General features: G+C 46.8%; 2 protein-coding genes across 5 annotated transcripts in view; one reads left to right on the top strand and one right to left on the bottom strand.

The window, feature by feature from the left end:
- The window catches only part of MRPS16 (mitochondrial ribosomal protein S16), a 234,204-nt gene extending 222,520 nt beyond the window's left edge, over nucleotides 1–11,684 (bottom strand). Inside the window, exon 1 of the mRNA XM_083752902.1 lies at nucleotides 11,681–11,684. The gene's annotated coding sequence lies outside the window, so the exon portion shown is untranslated. The remainder of the gene's footprint in view (nucleotides 1–11,680) is intronic.
- MEGF6 (multiple EGF like domains 6) overlaps nucleotides 1–14,851 on the top strand; it is a 211,605-nt gene that overhangs the window by 41,894 nt on the left and 154,860 nt on the right. The window lies entirely within an intron of this gene.

Genomic DNA, 14,851 nt, shown 5'->3' with positions numbered 1-14,851 from the left:
TTACTGCTGCCCTTGCTGTGTCACCATCTCTTTTTTACATCCCAAGTCTCTAACGAGGTCTCCCTCTTATGTTTGCACGTGTGCGTGATGTCTGAGCGCCGCCGATTGCAATCCTGTATTTGGAAGCGAGACGTAGTCTCCTCTGCCTTTTTGCCAGTTTCCATTGATTCATAACAGCTGAGAAGAGGGAGCAGTTAGGTCATCATAGCAAGAGAGGTTCTCTCTGGGAAAGACCCCGCTAAGTGCTCCTTACATCCCGTAATTCGGAGAGATCTTCCAGTTGGCACGATACATGTGTCTCTCCCTAACTCCAGCAACAAACTTCAGGGATCACACACACACACCCATGATACACGCATACACAAACCCACAGCTGGATCACACAATTTTCTTTTTAAGTAACCTGACCTTAGGCATGCTTGCTTGGGAACTCGGGGTCAATACATTCAATGGGGCACATTTCTGAGCAGGTATGTTTTATGGCTCAGACAGCATGTTACAAAGGAGGCGTGTGAATGCCTCTCTCTCTTTAACCCCCCCCTGCCCCAGCCAAACAGCTGCACAGTGAGTTGAGGGGTGGGGGGAGAGACTGAGGTGAATCAGGATTTAGGGAAATGGTCTGGAAGGGGAGGGGACAGCTTAATTCCCTACATACCACATATCTGCTAACATTTCTCCAATGAAAATATGGGATGTGGGTGGCTGTGGGTTAAACCACAGAGCCTAGGGCTTGCCAATCACAAGGTCGGTGGTTCGAATCCCCGCAATGGGGTGAGCTCCCATTGCTCGGTCCCTGCTCCTGCCAACCTAGCAGTTCAAAAGCATGTCAAAGTGCAAGTAGATAAATAGGTACCGCTCCGACGGGAAGGTAAACGGCATTTCCGTGCGCTGCTCTGGTTCGCCAGAAGCGGCTTAGTCATGCTGGCCACGTGACCCAGAAGCTGTACGCCGGCTCCCTCGGCCAATAAAGCGAGATGAGCGCCGCAACCCCAGAGTCGGTCACGTCTGGACCTAATGGTCAGGGGTCCCTTTATCTTTAAACAACAACAACAACAACGATGACAATATGTTGGTGGCTTCCAACATATATCAAAACATAATACAGTGGTACCTTGGTTCTCAAACAACTTGGATCCCAAACACTGCAAACCTGGAAGCATGTGTTCTGGTTCGCAAACCTTTTTCGGAAGCCAAACATACTCTGTTTTGAGTGTTGCTCTTCCGATTTGAGTGCCACACTTCCGTTTTGAGTGTTACGCTGAGATCTGTCAGTTTTTGCTATTTATTTTTTTATTTTGTTTTTGCGGCTCTTTTTTGTTGCTTTTGTGACTGTGTGGAACCCAGTTCAGCTACTGATTGATCGCTTGTGTGACTGCAGTACATTGTTTACTGCTTTCATTTTATGGATCAATGGTCTTGTCAGATAGTAAAATTCATGTTAAATTGCTGTTTTAGGGGTTGTTTTTAAAAGTCTGTAACAGATTAATCCATTTTGCATTACTTTCTATGGGAAAGCGTGCCTTGGTTTTGGAACGCTTTGGTTTTGGAACGGACTTCCGGAATGGATTAAGTATGAGAACCAAGTTACCACTGTAAAACATCCTACTGGGACAATGTCAGAGATTGAACCTGGAACCTTCTGTGTGTGAAGGAACTGCTCTGCCACTAAGCTATCTCGCTTCCTCCGATGTTAAGTCTTGCGGGAGTATGCAGAGCGGCGATGGGCCTCAAGAACCTCCGTTGCTGAGTGCACACATCCATTTCATGCTTTGGGGAGTCCTGATTACAGGAGAATCATGAACTCATCTGGTTAGGTGGGTTTTAGCTGCTGATTCAGCATGCTTTCTCCCTCCTTCCCCTTTCTTTCATGGTACATCTGTTTTCATGAACTGTAATTATCATTACAGGTGACAATATAGAAGCACTATCAAGGCATTTGAAGTCTCTTTCAGATAATCTGTTGAAAGCAGATGCAATTATCTACACACACACACACATACACACACACACACGAGTGTGCGCAAGAGAGAGCACAAATATCATGCTGTTGCAAGAGACCTTTTGTTATCTATGGGTGTGGTGTGTTCAGCAGGCCTCATGATCCTCTCCTGCAAAATATATTCTCCCTTTCTCTCTGCACTTCCACTGCATGCTCCGTTCCAAACTGAAAGAATATCCCAATTTTTCTATCTTTTCCACTGCACGTTTTTGGAAGTAAATGCCAACTGCATCGCAACTCAAAAGTAAGTTCCATTTGCTTCAGTGGGACTTGTTTTCTGGTCAGCGTGGATGGCAGCCTGCCCTAGTTGGGCCCCCTTGAGCTGTCAGTGGACTCCCAACTCTCTTTGAGTCCCAGGCCTAGAAGGGTTGGTGGTCAGGACTGATGGGAGTTGTAGCCCAAAGCATCTGGGGGCACCGGGTTGGGGAAAGTTGGTGTACTGGGTTGCCCACCAGGAGAGCTCTTTATAATGCACATTTCCTCAGAGATAAATGCCATGCTGTTCTGTGAGATTTATTACTGACTAGTTACTACAACCGTGTATCCCACAAAAGGCAGTGATTGCCTCTGATTTGGATGGCTTCTAGTGAAGAATGCATAGAGGCTATCAATGACTCCCCTCTCCCCTAAAATAGATTATAGTTTCTGCAACAAGGAAAGTGAGGGGAAAACCCATTAGAAAGTGTAGGATAAGACATGCTTCACTCAACGTTGTACGATCTCCACATACAAAAACTTGGAACGAATGCAAATAGCTCTATAGCTCTCCTTCAGACTTCATTCCAGTGAATGAGAACAAATGCAGGTTGTCATGAGTGCACATCCCAGATCAAGGCTTACGTCCAGTGCTACTCAAGAGTAGACCCAGTGAAGTTAATGGACCTAAGCTTGGGACTCATTAATTCCAGGGGGCCGGCTCTGAGTAGAATCTAGTTGGCAGTGACTCCAAATGGCTCCTTGGCTGCTGAGCTGATGCAGAAAGTCTGAGGAACATAAGAAGACCCAGCTGGATCTAGTCCAGCATCTCACAGGTGCCCCTTATGAGAAACCTTAAGCAAGACACAAGCACAAGAACACTCTCCTCTTTTGCCATTTCCAGCAACTAGTATTCAGAAGCACTCTGACAACGGAGGCAGGGCATAGCCATCATTGTTAGTTTCCATCAAAAGCCCTCTCCGTGGATTTGTCTAATCCTTTTTCAAAACCACCCAAGTTGGTGGTCATCACTGCCTCCTGTGGAAGTGAGATCCAAAGTTTAGCTATGCACTAGGAGGAGTTTGGATTTGATATCCCACTTTATCACTACCCTAAGGAGTCTCAAAGCGGCTAACATTCTCCTTTCCCTCCCCCCCCCCAACAACAAACACTCTGTGAGGTGAGTGGGGCTGAAAGAAGAAGAAGAAGAAGAGTTTGGATTTGATATCCCGCCTTTCACTCCCCTTCAGGAATCTCAAAGCGGCTAACATTCTCCTTTCCCTTCCTCCCCCACAACAAACACTCTGTGAGGTGAGTGGGGCTGGGAGACTTCACAGAAGTGTGACTAGCCCAAGGTCACACAGCAGCTGCATGTGGAGGAGCGGGGAATTGAACCCGGTTCACCAGATTACGAGTCCACTGCTCTTAACCACTACACCACACTGGCTCTACATGAAGAAGGACTTTCTTTTATCTGTCCTGACTCTTTCAGCACTCAGCTTTGTTGGATGTCCACAGTTTCTAGTGTTATGAGGGTGGGGGTGGGGAATTTTGTCCATCCACTATTTCCATACCATGCATAATACTATAAACTTAGGGACTCCTTCCTGGGAGTAGCTTTCAAAGAAACTTGTTCACCTTTTCTCTAAACTCAAATGTTCTGAATGCTGCAACCTTTCCTCATAGCAGAGTTCCCCTACCACCTTGATCTTCCCCTAAGGAAGGACCCTTGGATTTCTAGAGCCAATGTGGTGTAGTGGTTAACCCGTCGGACTAGGACCTGGGAGACCAGGGTTCAAATCCCCACTCAGCCATGAAGCTCACTGAGCCAATGCCGCTCAGCCGGACCTACCTCACAGGGTTGTTGTGGGGACTAAATGAGGACAACCATGTGAGCACCTTGGAGAAAAAAACGAGATACAAATGCAATAAATAAAATAAAAACAAATTTCCTACCATAGAGAGGTATATGCAGGATTTATTTTCCTGGGTGCACACTTTGCCCTTAGGGCTGACGCCAAGATAGTCATTGCCTCCCCTCCTAAATTCTGGTATCAGATGGCGTGCAAAACAGCAGTTTCAGGCCGAGCCAAATAGCAATATGCTTTTCTGGCCCTGGCTCTTGTACGTCCCGTTAATGACCTGCCTAAAACTCACAGACAGAAATAATGGATTTCCCTTGCTATTAAAACGGGAGTTACATCGGTCCAGGTGTAGATGGTTTGTTCCAGACGATTTTACAGAAGGCTATTTCTCCCCCTCCTATTAAAATCCATGTTCTAGCTCCTTTCAAATACTGGTTTTTTTCATTCTGTTTCTTCATTATGTAGCTCAGGAGTGGGGGAAGTGATGGGGAGTGTAATCATAGAGTTGTAAGGGACCCCAAAGGTCATCTAATCCAAACCCCTGCAATGCAGGAATCTTCACTAAAGGGGCCATAACAGATGGCCATCCATGGATCAGAGGAAGTGGGGTGTCTGTCCTTCAGCCCCAAGGCCAGTTCTCTTCTGTGGGTGACATGCCCGCAGTGGGCGGGGCCAGAGGCAAAAATGGGAGGGGCAGCAAATGCAGATATTTCTTTTATACAGTAGGCAGGCAGAAGCAGCCATCCCTTGATAGCAAGTGCCGAGTCTCTCGCCTCTCCAGGTTCTTCTTCCTGAAGAAGCTCCTTTATGAAGGTTCTTGGAGCTGGAAGTGGTCTGCAAGCTTACAAAACCTTACCTTTTTAGTCCAAGGGCCGCAGCCCCTTCTGGGCACACTTTCAGGGGCTGTATGCCAATGGTGGGTGGAGTCTGAGGTCAAAGTGGGTGGAGCAACAACTGTAAATGTTTACCTTTGTACCGTAGGCTAGTTTCCATGCACATTTCCATGCCTCTATCCAAGCAAGCAAGGATCACGATCAGATCAAGGACACATTCCAGCCAGGCTAAAACACTCAAAGTGTATGTGAAGCAAGAACAGGGAAGAGTGTAACCTGGGGAGAGTTCTGAAGGCCACATTTGTATGTGGGCCTGAGGTTCCTCTATCATAAGTGCAGTATTTTGCAGCTACCTGTTCCATCTGTACCTTGGATACAAATGCCAGTGTGGTGTAGTGAGCCAGTGTGGTGTAGTGGTTAAGAGGAATAGACTCGTAATCTGGGGAACCGGGTTCACTTCCCTGCTCCTCCGCATGCAGCTGCTGGGTGACCTTGGGCTAGTCACACTTCTCTGAAGTCTCTCAGCCCCACTCACCTCACAGAGTGTTTGTTGTGGGGGAGGAAGGGAAAGGAGAATGTTAGCCGCTTTGAGACTCCTTCGGGTAGTGATAAAGCGGGATATCAAATCCAAACTCCTCCTCCTCCTCCTTCTCTTATTCTTCTTGCATTTCCTTGCAGCGGGCACTGTTGCGATGTAGTATCAGGATGGCAAGGACTTTCTCGGCCGCAAAAGGCCCCTCTTTTTGCATTGGGGAAAATTCCACCTTCTTGCAAAGGGGGCCTTCCTTTCCTTCCTTCCCCCCAACATTGATTGGGGAAGCGGGTGGAGGTTGGATTTCTCCAAACAGCTGAGTAATGAGCTTGTGCGGCTATTGCACCGAGAGAACCATCTGGAGAGGCCCCCAAAACAAGCCGTTTTTCTCCTTCTCGGCGAGGCTGCCAGGTTGAAATTTCCTTCCCCAAATGTATTCCCCCTGCTTGCGCTCTCCCTCCCCTTGAAACAAAGAGCTCCTTTAGTCGGAGGCCAGCCCTTCTGTTCTGTTTGATGGTGAGGTCCCCGTAGAGCTGTAACAAGCTTATGGGCTTTGCTGCTGGAATTTGGTCCCGAGCGCAGATACATCTTCCTGAATTCCATTATGTGCTCAAGGTGGCTTTGAGTTGGCTCCGCGGATATCCCCCTGGGCCAAGGGGAGAATGTGGACAGGAAAGCAATCTTCCCGTGCGCCCCCCCCCGAGGGGTGGGGTGGGGGGAGAGATGAAAGCCCTTCTGACTCGCTTGGGGGCTTCCTGGCAAACTAATCTTCATAGCCCTTTGTGTAAAAGAAGACCCGAGCCGCCGCACGTGGAGACATGTGATGCAGCAGATAAGCTACAGATGCTGGGCTCAGCGTGGAGATGAGGCAGGCAGCCTGACCTGTTTAGTTTGCTGGTTGCATCTAGCCAGAGATCATCCTGTGCTGGTTTGCAGGGACTTCATCCATAGTCACGTGCGGTTCATGGAATCCTAGAATTGCAGAGTTGGAAGGGGCATCTAGTCCAAATCCCTGAAATGCAGGAATCACAGGTAAAGAATCCCTGCTTGGAAGAAGTCCTAGAGAGCAAGCTGGGTTGGTCCGTTGCAGCAAAACCCAACCCGGGATCGTGTGGCACCTTGAAGGCTAACATGATGGCATGTTAGGTTTTTTAGACTTGAGCCCATTCTGCCAGGTGCATGAAATGTTATCCACAAATATAAAGCAGGGTTGGGTGGATCTGACAGTTTTAGTTTCTCTCCGTTTGTCATTCTTCCAATCTTCAATTTGGTTATCCACATTTCTGCATTGATTTGTACTTTTTTAAAAAAAAACCTGCGTGAAAATTCATCGGTGAATTTTTCTAATATACAGTGGTACCTCGGGTTACAGACGCTTCAGGTTACAGAAACTTCAGGTTACAGACTCTGCTAACCCAGAAATAGTAACTTGGGTTAAGAAATTTGCTTCAGGATGAGAACAGAAATCATGCTCCGGCAGCGCAGCGGCAGCAGGAGGTCCCATTAGCTAAAGTGGTGCTTCAGGTTAAGAACAGTTTCAGGTTAAGAACGGACCTCCGGAACGAATTAAGTACTTAACCCGAGGTACCACTGTATACAGGATAAAGCCCTCTCACCTGTGCACATCAAGCAAGCCTCTGTAAAATACTCAGCAGGGCCTCCCCTGCAGATTTTAATACCTGGACAGCTTTGTAATGAGACAGAAGGTCCTTCAAATAGCCTGGCCTCAAGCCTTTTGGGGCTCCAAGAGTTAAAACAAATGTAGCCCAGGTGGATAACATTCAGTAACCAGGGGTGTATGGAAAGATCAAGTGATGGGTTCCTGATCCTATGGTCTTGTAAGCAGCCTAGCTGCTGACTTTGCAGCAACTGCAGCTACCAGATGCTCTTCAAAGCTAGCCACACATAGAGCTCCAGATCACCAATGCATTGAGCATATATCCTGATTGGCTGGCACAAAGCTTAGGGAAAAGTGAGATTATGCCCTGACTTTACTGAGCACCAGTTCTTATTGGTTTGCAGGGACATTATATGACTACGAACATTCATTCCGATTTGCTTGCACAATATTTATGCCCCCAATATTTGTTCAGTTCCCCCAATTTTCAGAGCATTTTGCCGTCACCTTTCTAACTACAAAAAATTGATTTCTTTTTAAAAGTGAGCTTCTTGTGCTCAGTCAATGGAGTGCTTGAATTCACTTTAATTGTGCAAGTCTGAATGCTGACTATTTTGAAGTGACCTGTATGTGATATGGCTAAGACCTTTTATAGAGACCTGTCTGTTGAGCCTTCATCCTGATTTGTTGGCAGGGAGGCAAAATGATGTTGCACTTTCCCAGTGCATTTTCACATCAAGCTCCTTATCTGGAAAAGTCAGTTAGGTTGGGAGAACAAGAGTTTCAAGCCAACTTGAATTGTGCAACCTGAATTTTCTGGGATGTGATTGGAGCCCACCTACAAATAGTAACAGATTATTATTATTATTGTTATCATTATTAATTACTTTATACACTACCTGTTTCCCTGAGAGGAACCTAAGGCAGCTTACAGGAGCAGCTAAAAACATAGGAAGCAAACAAACAAGCAACCATTAAAAAACAATGAAACATTAACAGAATTCCTATCTGAAATGTAGGAAATCTTTCATCTTTTCATATTTTTACATGTTAAATTTGCAGACAAAAAAATTAATAACCATTACCATCAGGTGAAATGGTGTAGCTTGCACCCTAAGGATTGCAGCCAACCAAGTTTTACTCAGAGTAGACCCAGTGAAATTAATGGACCCAAGTTAGTCATGCCCATTAATTTCAGAGGGCAACAACTCTCGGGTGCAACAGCTGTTGGATACAATCCTGAATGTATTCCTGCAAACATGCTTCTTGTTGCTTCCCCCACTGGGGAGTCAAGGAGTACCAGAGGGTCAAACATACACACTTCAGCTACGAGCATAATCTTCCATTGGGAGTGCAACCCCTTCCAGAACAGATAGTATCCCAGTTCCTGAGCCAGATTTTCCAATGACCAACAGCATGTGGTGCGCTGAGTGGGGGAGCAAAGCAAGTCTTCAATGTCTGATCCATCTGGCTCCCTGAAGCTTCTGCAGAGAGCTTTGTGTGGAAATAAAGGAGTTGGGGATACGTTTCTGGTACTTTGGAGACTGACCTTTCCAAACATAAGAGCATCAACTTTGAACCTTTTTTTTGCCAAGGGGAAGAAAGCAGTGGAGTATACTCCTGTATTGTTTTTCTTCTCGAAAATACAGACGTTTTTGACCTCTGGATCTTGAACTCGGCCACAGATCCCACTTGTTGCTCACCCAAGGTGAGATGTTCCAGGTACCAGGGTGCAGCTCATTGGAAGATGTGGAGCAGCAGCCTGGGCTACCATGGTGAAAGGTCAGGGCACTTTTTGTGCCCAGATGCAGGTGGCGCTGTGGGTTACACCACAGAACCTAGGGCTTGCTGATCAGAAGGTCAGTGGTTCAAATCCCCGCAATGGGGTGAGCTCCCGTTGCTCGGTCCTTGCTCCTGCCAACCTAGCAGTTCGAAAGCACTTCAAAGTGCAAGTAGATAAATAGGCACCACTCTGGCAGGAAGGTAAACGGTGTTTCCGTTCGATGCTCTGGTTCGCCAGAAGTGGCTTAGTCATGCTGGCCACATGACCCGGAAGCTGTACGCCGGCTCCCTCAGCCAATAAACTGAGATGAGCGCTGCAACCCCAGAGTTGGTCACGACTGGACCTAATGGTCAGGGGTCCCTTTACCTTTACATTCTGCATGCATGCCTGTGCCCTGCCCTGATTTGTGTGAGCAGAGGTTACTCATCCTCCCATCATTTGATCACCATTCCATGCTTTCCAATGTCTTTCCCCTCCAACGTTTGTAACTGCAAAAATCCTCTGCACCCCCCCAAGAGGAATGCTTGTTCCAGGGTGATAGAATGCTTCAATCTGCTTTTAATTGCAAGCCTAAATTTCTGACACGAGCTCACACCCTCTGCAAAATGCAGACTGTCTGGCGGTAACTGAAGTGTGAAAGCTGGCGATCGTATTAGTTTGGTTGGTATGAATCAGAATTCACCAAGTTCAAGTTCCTTAGGCACCCGTACTAAAGAAAAACTAGACCTTAGCAGTTCCCTTTTCTTTGAGACAAACGTATCCTCACAATGGATTGTCTGATTCCATAGAATAGCTGCCATATTAATTTTTTTCTGGATGAAGAGGTGGAGTGTGTTTGCGTGTGAAAACGAAGCAGGGTACTTATCTCCAGGGTACTTATCTCCAGAAATAGACAAGATCCAAGGAGAAGGTAGAAGAAACAACGTCATGTGAATAACTTGGAGCCCTTTGGGAGAAAAGTAAGAGAGCTGGGATAGCTCAGTCGGTAGAGCACAAGACTCGTAATCTCAAGGGTCACTGGTTCAAGTCTCACATTGGAGAAAAAGATTCCTTGCATTGCAGGGGTTGGACTAGATGACCCTTGTGCTCCCTACCAACTCTACAATTCTATGATTCTAGACACCTTTCTACTTCTCCATACTGGGACAATCTTGAGTCAACCTTAATATCCATCCCATTAGTTAAAGGTAAAGGTAAAGGGACCCCTGACCATTAGGTCCAGTTGTGGCCGACTCTGGGGTTGTGGCGCTCATCTCACTTTATTGGCTGAGGGAGCCGGCGTACAGCTTCTGGGTCATGTGGCCAGCATGACTAAGCCACTTCTGGCGAACCAGAGCAGCACACGGAAACGCCATTTACCTTCCCGCTGGAGCGGTACCTATTTATCTACTTTCACTTTGAAGTGCTTTCGAACTGCTAGGTGGACAGAGGAAGGGACTGAGCAATGGGAGCTCACCCCGTTGCGGGGATTCGAACTGCTGACCTGATCAGCAAATTCTAGGCTCTGTGATTTAACACACAGCACCGCCTGTGTCCCTCACCCCATTAGTTACATTGCAGTATTTCTGGTTTTTCCATTTTGGTCATTACCTTCATAGCATATTAGGTGGCGGTGGGGGAGTAAAATTGGCTCATGCCTCCGGTTTTGTTATTGTTGATTTCCCTCTTTGTTCATCCCCTCTTTTTTTGTTTGGTGATTTCCCGGCTCTGACAGGTAAAGTGGGGTGGGGGAGCAGGAGGAGAGAGGAAAGCAAGGCTCCGCTTTGCCCTGAGTTATCTGCTTGTCCATCGGCCAAGTACTAGGTATTTAATAGTTGGCAAGCAGATAGCACCAGACACTTTGATGGAGAGGCTGGGAAGGGAAGCAAGCCAACATATTAGAGGAGCTTATTGAGTTGTGCAAGGAAGTTTGGTAAATGCATTTAAATGGGGGGGGGGAGTGGAATGCACTCAGGACAAAAGGAGTGTTTGGAGATTCCCTTTTAAAATTTATTTTTACTTTTTAAAATGGGGATTGGGGATGGGGTCTTCCAGATGTTGGTGGACTCCAGCTCCCATCAGCATGGTTGATGGTCAGGGATGATGGGAGCTGTAGTTGAGCAACATCTGGAGGACCAAGGGCTCCCAAACCCCTGATCTAAGGGCAGAACAAATCTGCCAAGGATTCTTGAGCTGTGATTCCTGCATTGTATAGGCTTGGACTGGACGGTTCTATGTATTTGGCTGCAGAAGCAAGGGGTGGTGGAGAACCAGAGTTTCTAAGAGCCAGCATGGTGCAATGGTTAGAACGTTGGACTAGATTATGAGAGACGAGGGCTCAGACTCCCACTCAGGCATGAAGCTCACCTTGGGACAAGTTCCTGCCTCTCAGCCAGACCTATCTCTCAGGGTTGTTGTGTGGATACATGGAGAAGCAGGGGAGAGAACTGTTTGGGCTGCCTTGAGTTCCTTAAAGGCAAGGTGGGAAATAAACATAATGATGCTAGTTAATGATCACAAATTAATGATTCCACTGAACATGTGCAAAAGCATGCAGGGTTAGAGATTTGTAGCGAAGAAGTGATGGCAGAGGACGAATCTCATCTGGGATGGCAGAAGACCATTGTCTCAGAGGATGAGTGCAATTGAAATCAGGTTTTAAATATTTTTTTCGGCTGCATACAACAAGCTTTACCTGGAATAGTTTCACTTCTTACAAGAGTTACATATATATATATCTCACCCATCATCACCACCATCATCAATTTGTTATGTTAAGAAGAGGAAAGCCAAGAAGCCCTCCAAGTTCTCAGCTCATTAACTTGATTTATACACCTGGAGCTAAAAGTTCAGGCAGCTGAAAAATCTGTTATTTTAAGGTCCTGCTTTTCGTTTGTTGAAGCCAACTGGTCTTTTCTTTTGCTTTCCTCTGGAGCTCTGGTGAGTCATGTTTACAGGGTGAGTGGGAGGTTGAAATCAGGTGGGAGTTGACAAATCCTGTCCACACCAGGGGTGCTTAGCTCAGCCTTATCAGTCTCAGGATTAGGCAGTTGAAGAGGATAGTCTAGTAGGGTAAATAGGGTGTTGCCCCACCAACCCCAGTTTGCCCTCAGCCAGGCCTGCCTGCCTTCTTCCTTACAACCACTGAGAGGGTGTTCCGTCTGTCACCAGCTCTGGCTCCCCCTACTGTTCGTCTCCCTGCCTTCCATCCTATCAGCCACAATGAGCATCTGTCACCACTGGGATGACCCTGAGGACAGTCATAGGTGGAGCCCATAGCCTTGGATCTCCTAATAGTAGCTTGGCTAACCTCTAGCTAGCCACAAGCTGTGTTCACTAACACAACCGCTCTCTCTCTAAGTCCCCTGGCAGGTGTAGAGGCAGTGGGAGAGAGGTGAGATCTCTCTCCTCTGAGTTTACAGGAGGGGAGTGGGTGGGAGAGCCTCCTGCTGTTTCTTGTCCAAAGCACATAAAAATATATCTCCCTTCAGCCCTCTGTGTGTGTGTGTGTGTGTGTGCTAGTGCTAGAGGGCTTGAGAAACAAGCAGTGGGGAGAGTATCTTATCTCACTCACACTGAGCTTTGGAGAAGGTGAGAAACAGAGGAGCTGGTGGGCGAGCAGGAATCCTGTTGATTCTTCACCTCTCCATTCCAACACACACTTTTTGAGCAGATCTACATATTTGATCAGCAAGCATAGGTCACAGGATCATAGAATTGTAGCATTGGAAGGAATCCAAAGGGTCATCTGGTCCAGCCTCTATAATTGCAGGAATCACAATGCGGGATCTCCCTCTTTATTCCACCCCCCATTGAACCCTCATATCTGCCAACTAAAGTAAAAAATGCATGCCCTTAGAATGAAAGAATTCAGAGCCCAGGAGTTTGCCTCAAGTAGGGATGTAAGCAGATAGTAATTACCATCCCATCTTGCATTCCGTGCAACCAGCACTGTTTCCGTTCTGCTACAGTTCAGCTTCTGCTGAAACCTAAATCCTGCTATCCACTGTGGCTGAAACTACTCTGATTATTTCAATAATTGATTCCAATTCATTTCAGTGGAAGGGGAACATCAAAAACAAAAGGGGTTTGGACTAGGTGATCTCAAAGATTCATTCCTTCTTCTGCGATTCCACAGTAAGTTTTGGTGTGATCTCTATGGCTAAACTATGGAACAGACTCTCACAAGTGGCAGTGATGGCAACCAACATGGGTAACCATGAGATAGGATTAGAAATTCATGGAGGAGGAGGCGGCTGTTCGTATGCTTCTTAACTCTAGTTGTTGGAAACCACAGAAGGGGAGAATGCTGTTGTGCTCAGGTCGTGCTTGTAGACATCCAAGAATGGGCATCTTGTTGGTCACTGTGAGAATAGGCTATTGGACTAGATGGGGCATTGTTTTTCTTCCAGTCTTGACTTCCTTCCTTCCTTCCTTCCTTCCTTCCTTCCTTCCTTCCTTCCTTCCTTCCTTTTTTTTTATAATAATTTTTATTGGTTTTTTAACAAAAAGACAAACAAAACACAAAACAAAAACATATAAAAACATTTAAAACATGACTTCCCCATACCTCCCTTTCACTGCATCCTTGTTTTACAACTCTTTAGCAACCCTTCAGTCAATTTCTCTAGTAGTTCCTTCCTTCCTTCCTTCCTTCCTTCCTTCCTTCCTTCCTTCCTTCCTTCCTTCCTTCCTTCCTCCAGGAACCCTTTTAAATGTAGCCTCTAATTTTCAACAACACCCCTTCCCCGCAGCTCAGAGTGGCTTATGCAACAATTCAAGAAGCCAAGCAATGTTGAGAATGTGCTAATTAGTGATTATGTGTGTTCTGAGAATACCCAACAACACAGCAAGCTTTGGTGGTATAACTAATGAGGGGCATGGCAGAAAGGGAGGCCCCTTCCCCCCCTGCCCTCCATCCGTGGGTCCCCTTCAGATGCTTTGGAAGCTGTGTGCATTCCAGCCACCCCTGCATTCTTCCTTGCGGTTCTTGAACTGTACTTACTCTGCACAACGTCAAGCTGAAACAGGGCTCCTTGATAGCGGCACTTTGTCTGCTTTCGGAGGAGAAGCTTTTGCTGACAAGCAGTGTAAACGGTTGCATCAGCTGGCAGGAGCTACGCAGGCGGGCCCTGGTCTCCAGAAATGTTTGAACGTTGACTGATTTTGCTTGTCAGATGCAGATGATGAATGCCCATGTTGAGAAAGCAGGAGCCAAAGCAGGCCTTGATATTTGTTGCATAGAGGTCCAGCTGGAGTTAGGGAAGCACAGATCAGGGCTCATTGACTCTGGAGTTGCTGTTGGCATCCATCTGCCTCAAGAGACAATGGAGTGCACTTCCGGGGGTGAAGTCAAACCACTGCATTAGCAGTACCAAAGTGACCCCCCTGGGGCACAAGCCTGGGTGGTGGGTATGGAGGTCCTGAGCTGCCTAGACAACAAGGCCCCCTCTTGGCCTCGCTGATGTGGTCCAAAGGAAAGCGTACAGTGGTACCTTGGTACTCGAATGGCTTGGCTCCTGAACAAATCAGCTCCTGAATGCTACAAACCCAGAAGTAAGTGTTCTGGTTTGCAAACAATTTTTGGAAGCCAAACGTCCAATGTGACTTCCACTTGAGTGCTGGAAGCTCCCGCAGCCAATTGGAAGCCACACCTTGCTTTTTGAATGGTTTCAGGAGTCGAATGGACTCCTGGAATGGATTAAGTTCGAGAACCAAGGTACCACTGTACATCAGGCAGATAGCTCAGTTGATTAGAGCGTGGTGCTGGTAATGCCAGGGTTGCAGGTTTGATCCCCATAAGGGACAGCTGCATATTCCAGCATTGCAGGGGTTGGACTAAATGATACTCAGGGTCCCTTCCAACTCTGTGAATCTATAATTCTACATATCAGTCACGCCTGAAACAGGAGTTACCTGTATATATATATGTGTGTGTGTGTGTGTGTGTGTGTACAGTCATACCTTGGGTTGAATGTGCTTCGGGATGAGCGTGTTCAAGTTGCGCTCCACAGCAACCCAGAAGTAACGAGCACATTACTTCCAGG

Source organism: Podarcis gaigeae (genome assembly GCF_964106915.1).
Source record: "Podarcis gaigeae genome assembly, chromosome: 8".
Taxonomy (NCBI): Eukaryota; Metazoa; Chordata; class Lepidosauria; order Squamata; family Lacertidae; genus Podarcis; species Podarcis gaigeae.
The sequence above is the reverse complement of the archived record's forward strand: the minus strand, read 5'-3'. Positions and strand labels throughout refer to the sequence as shown.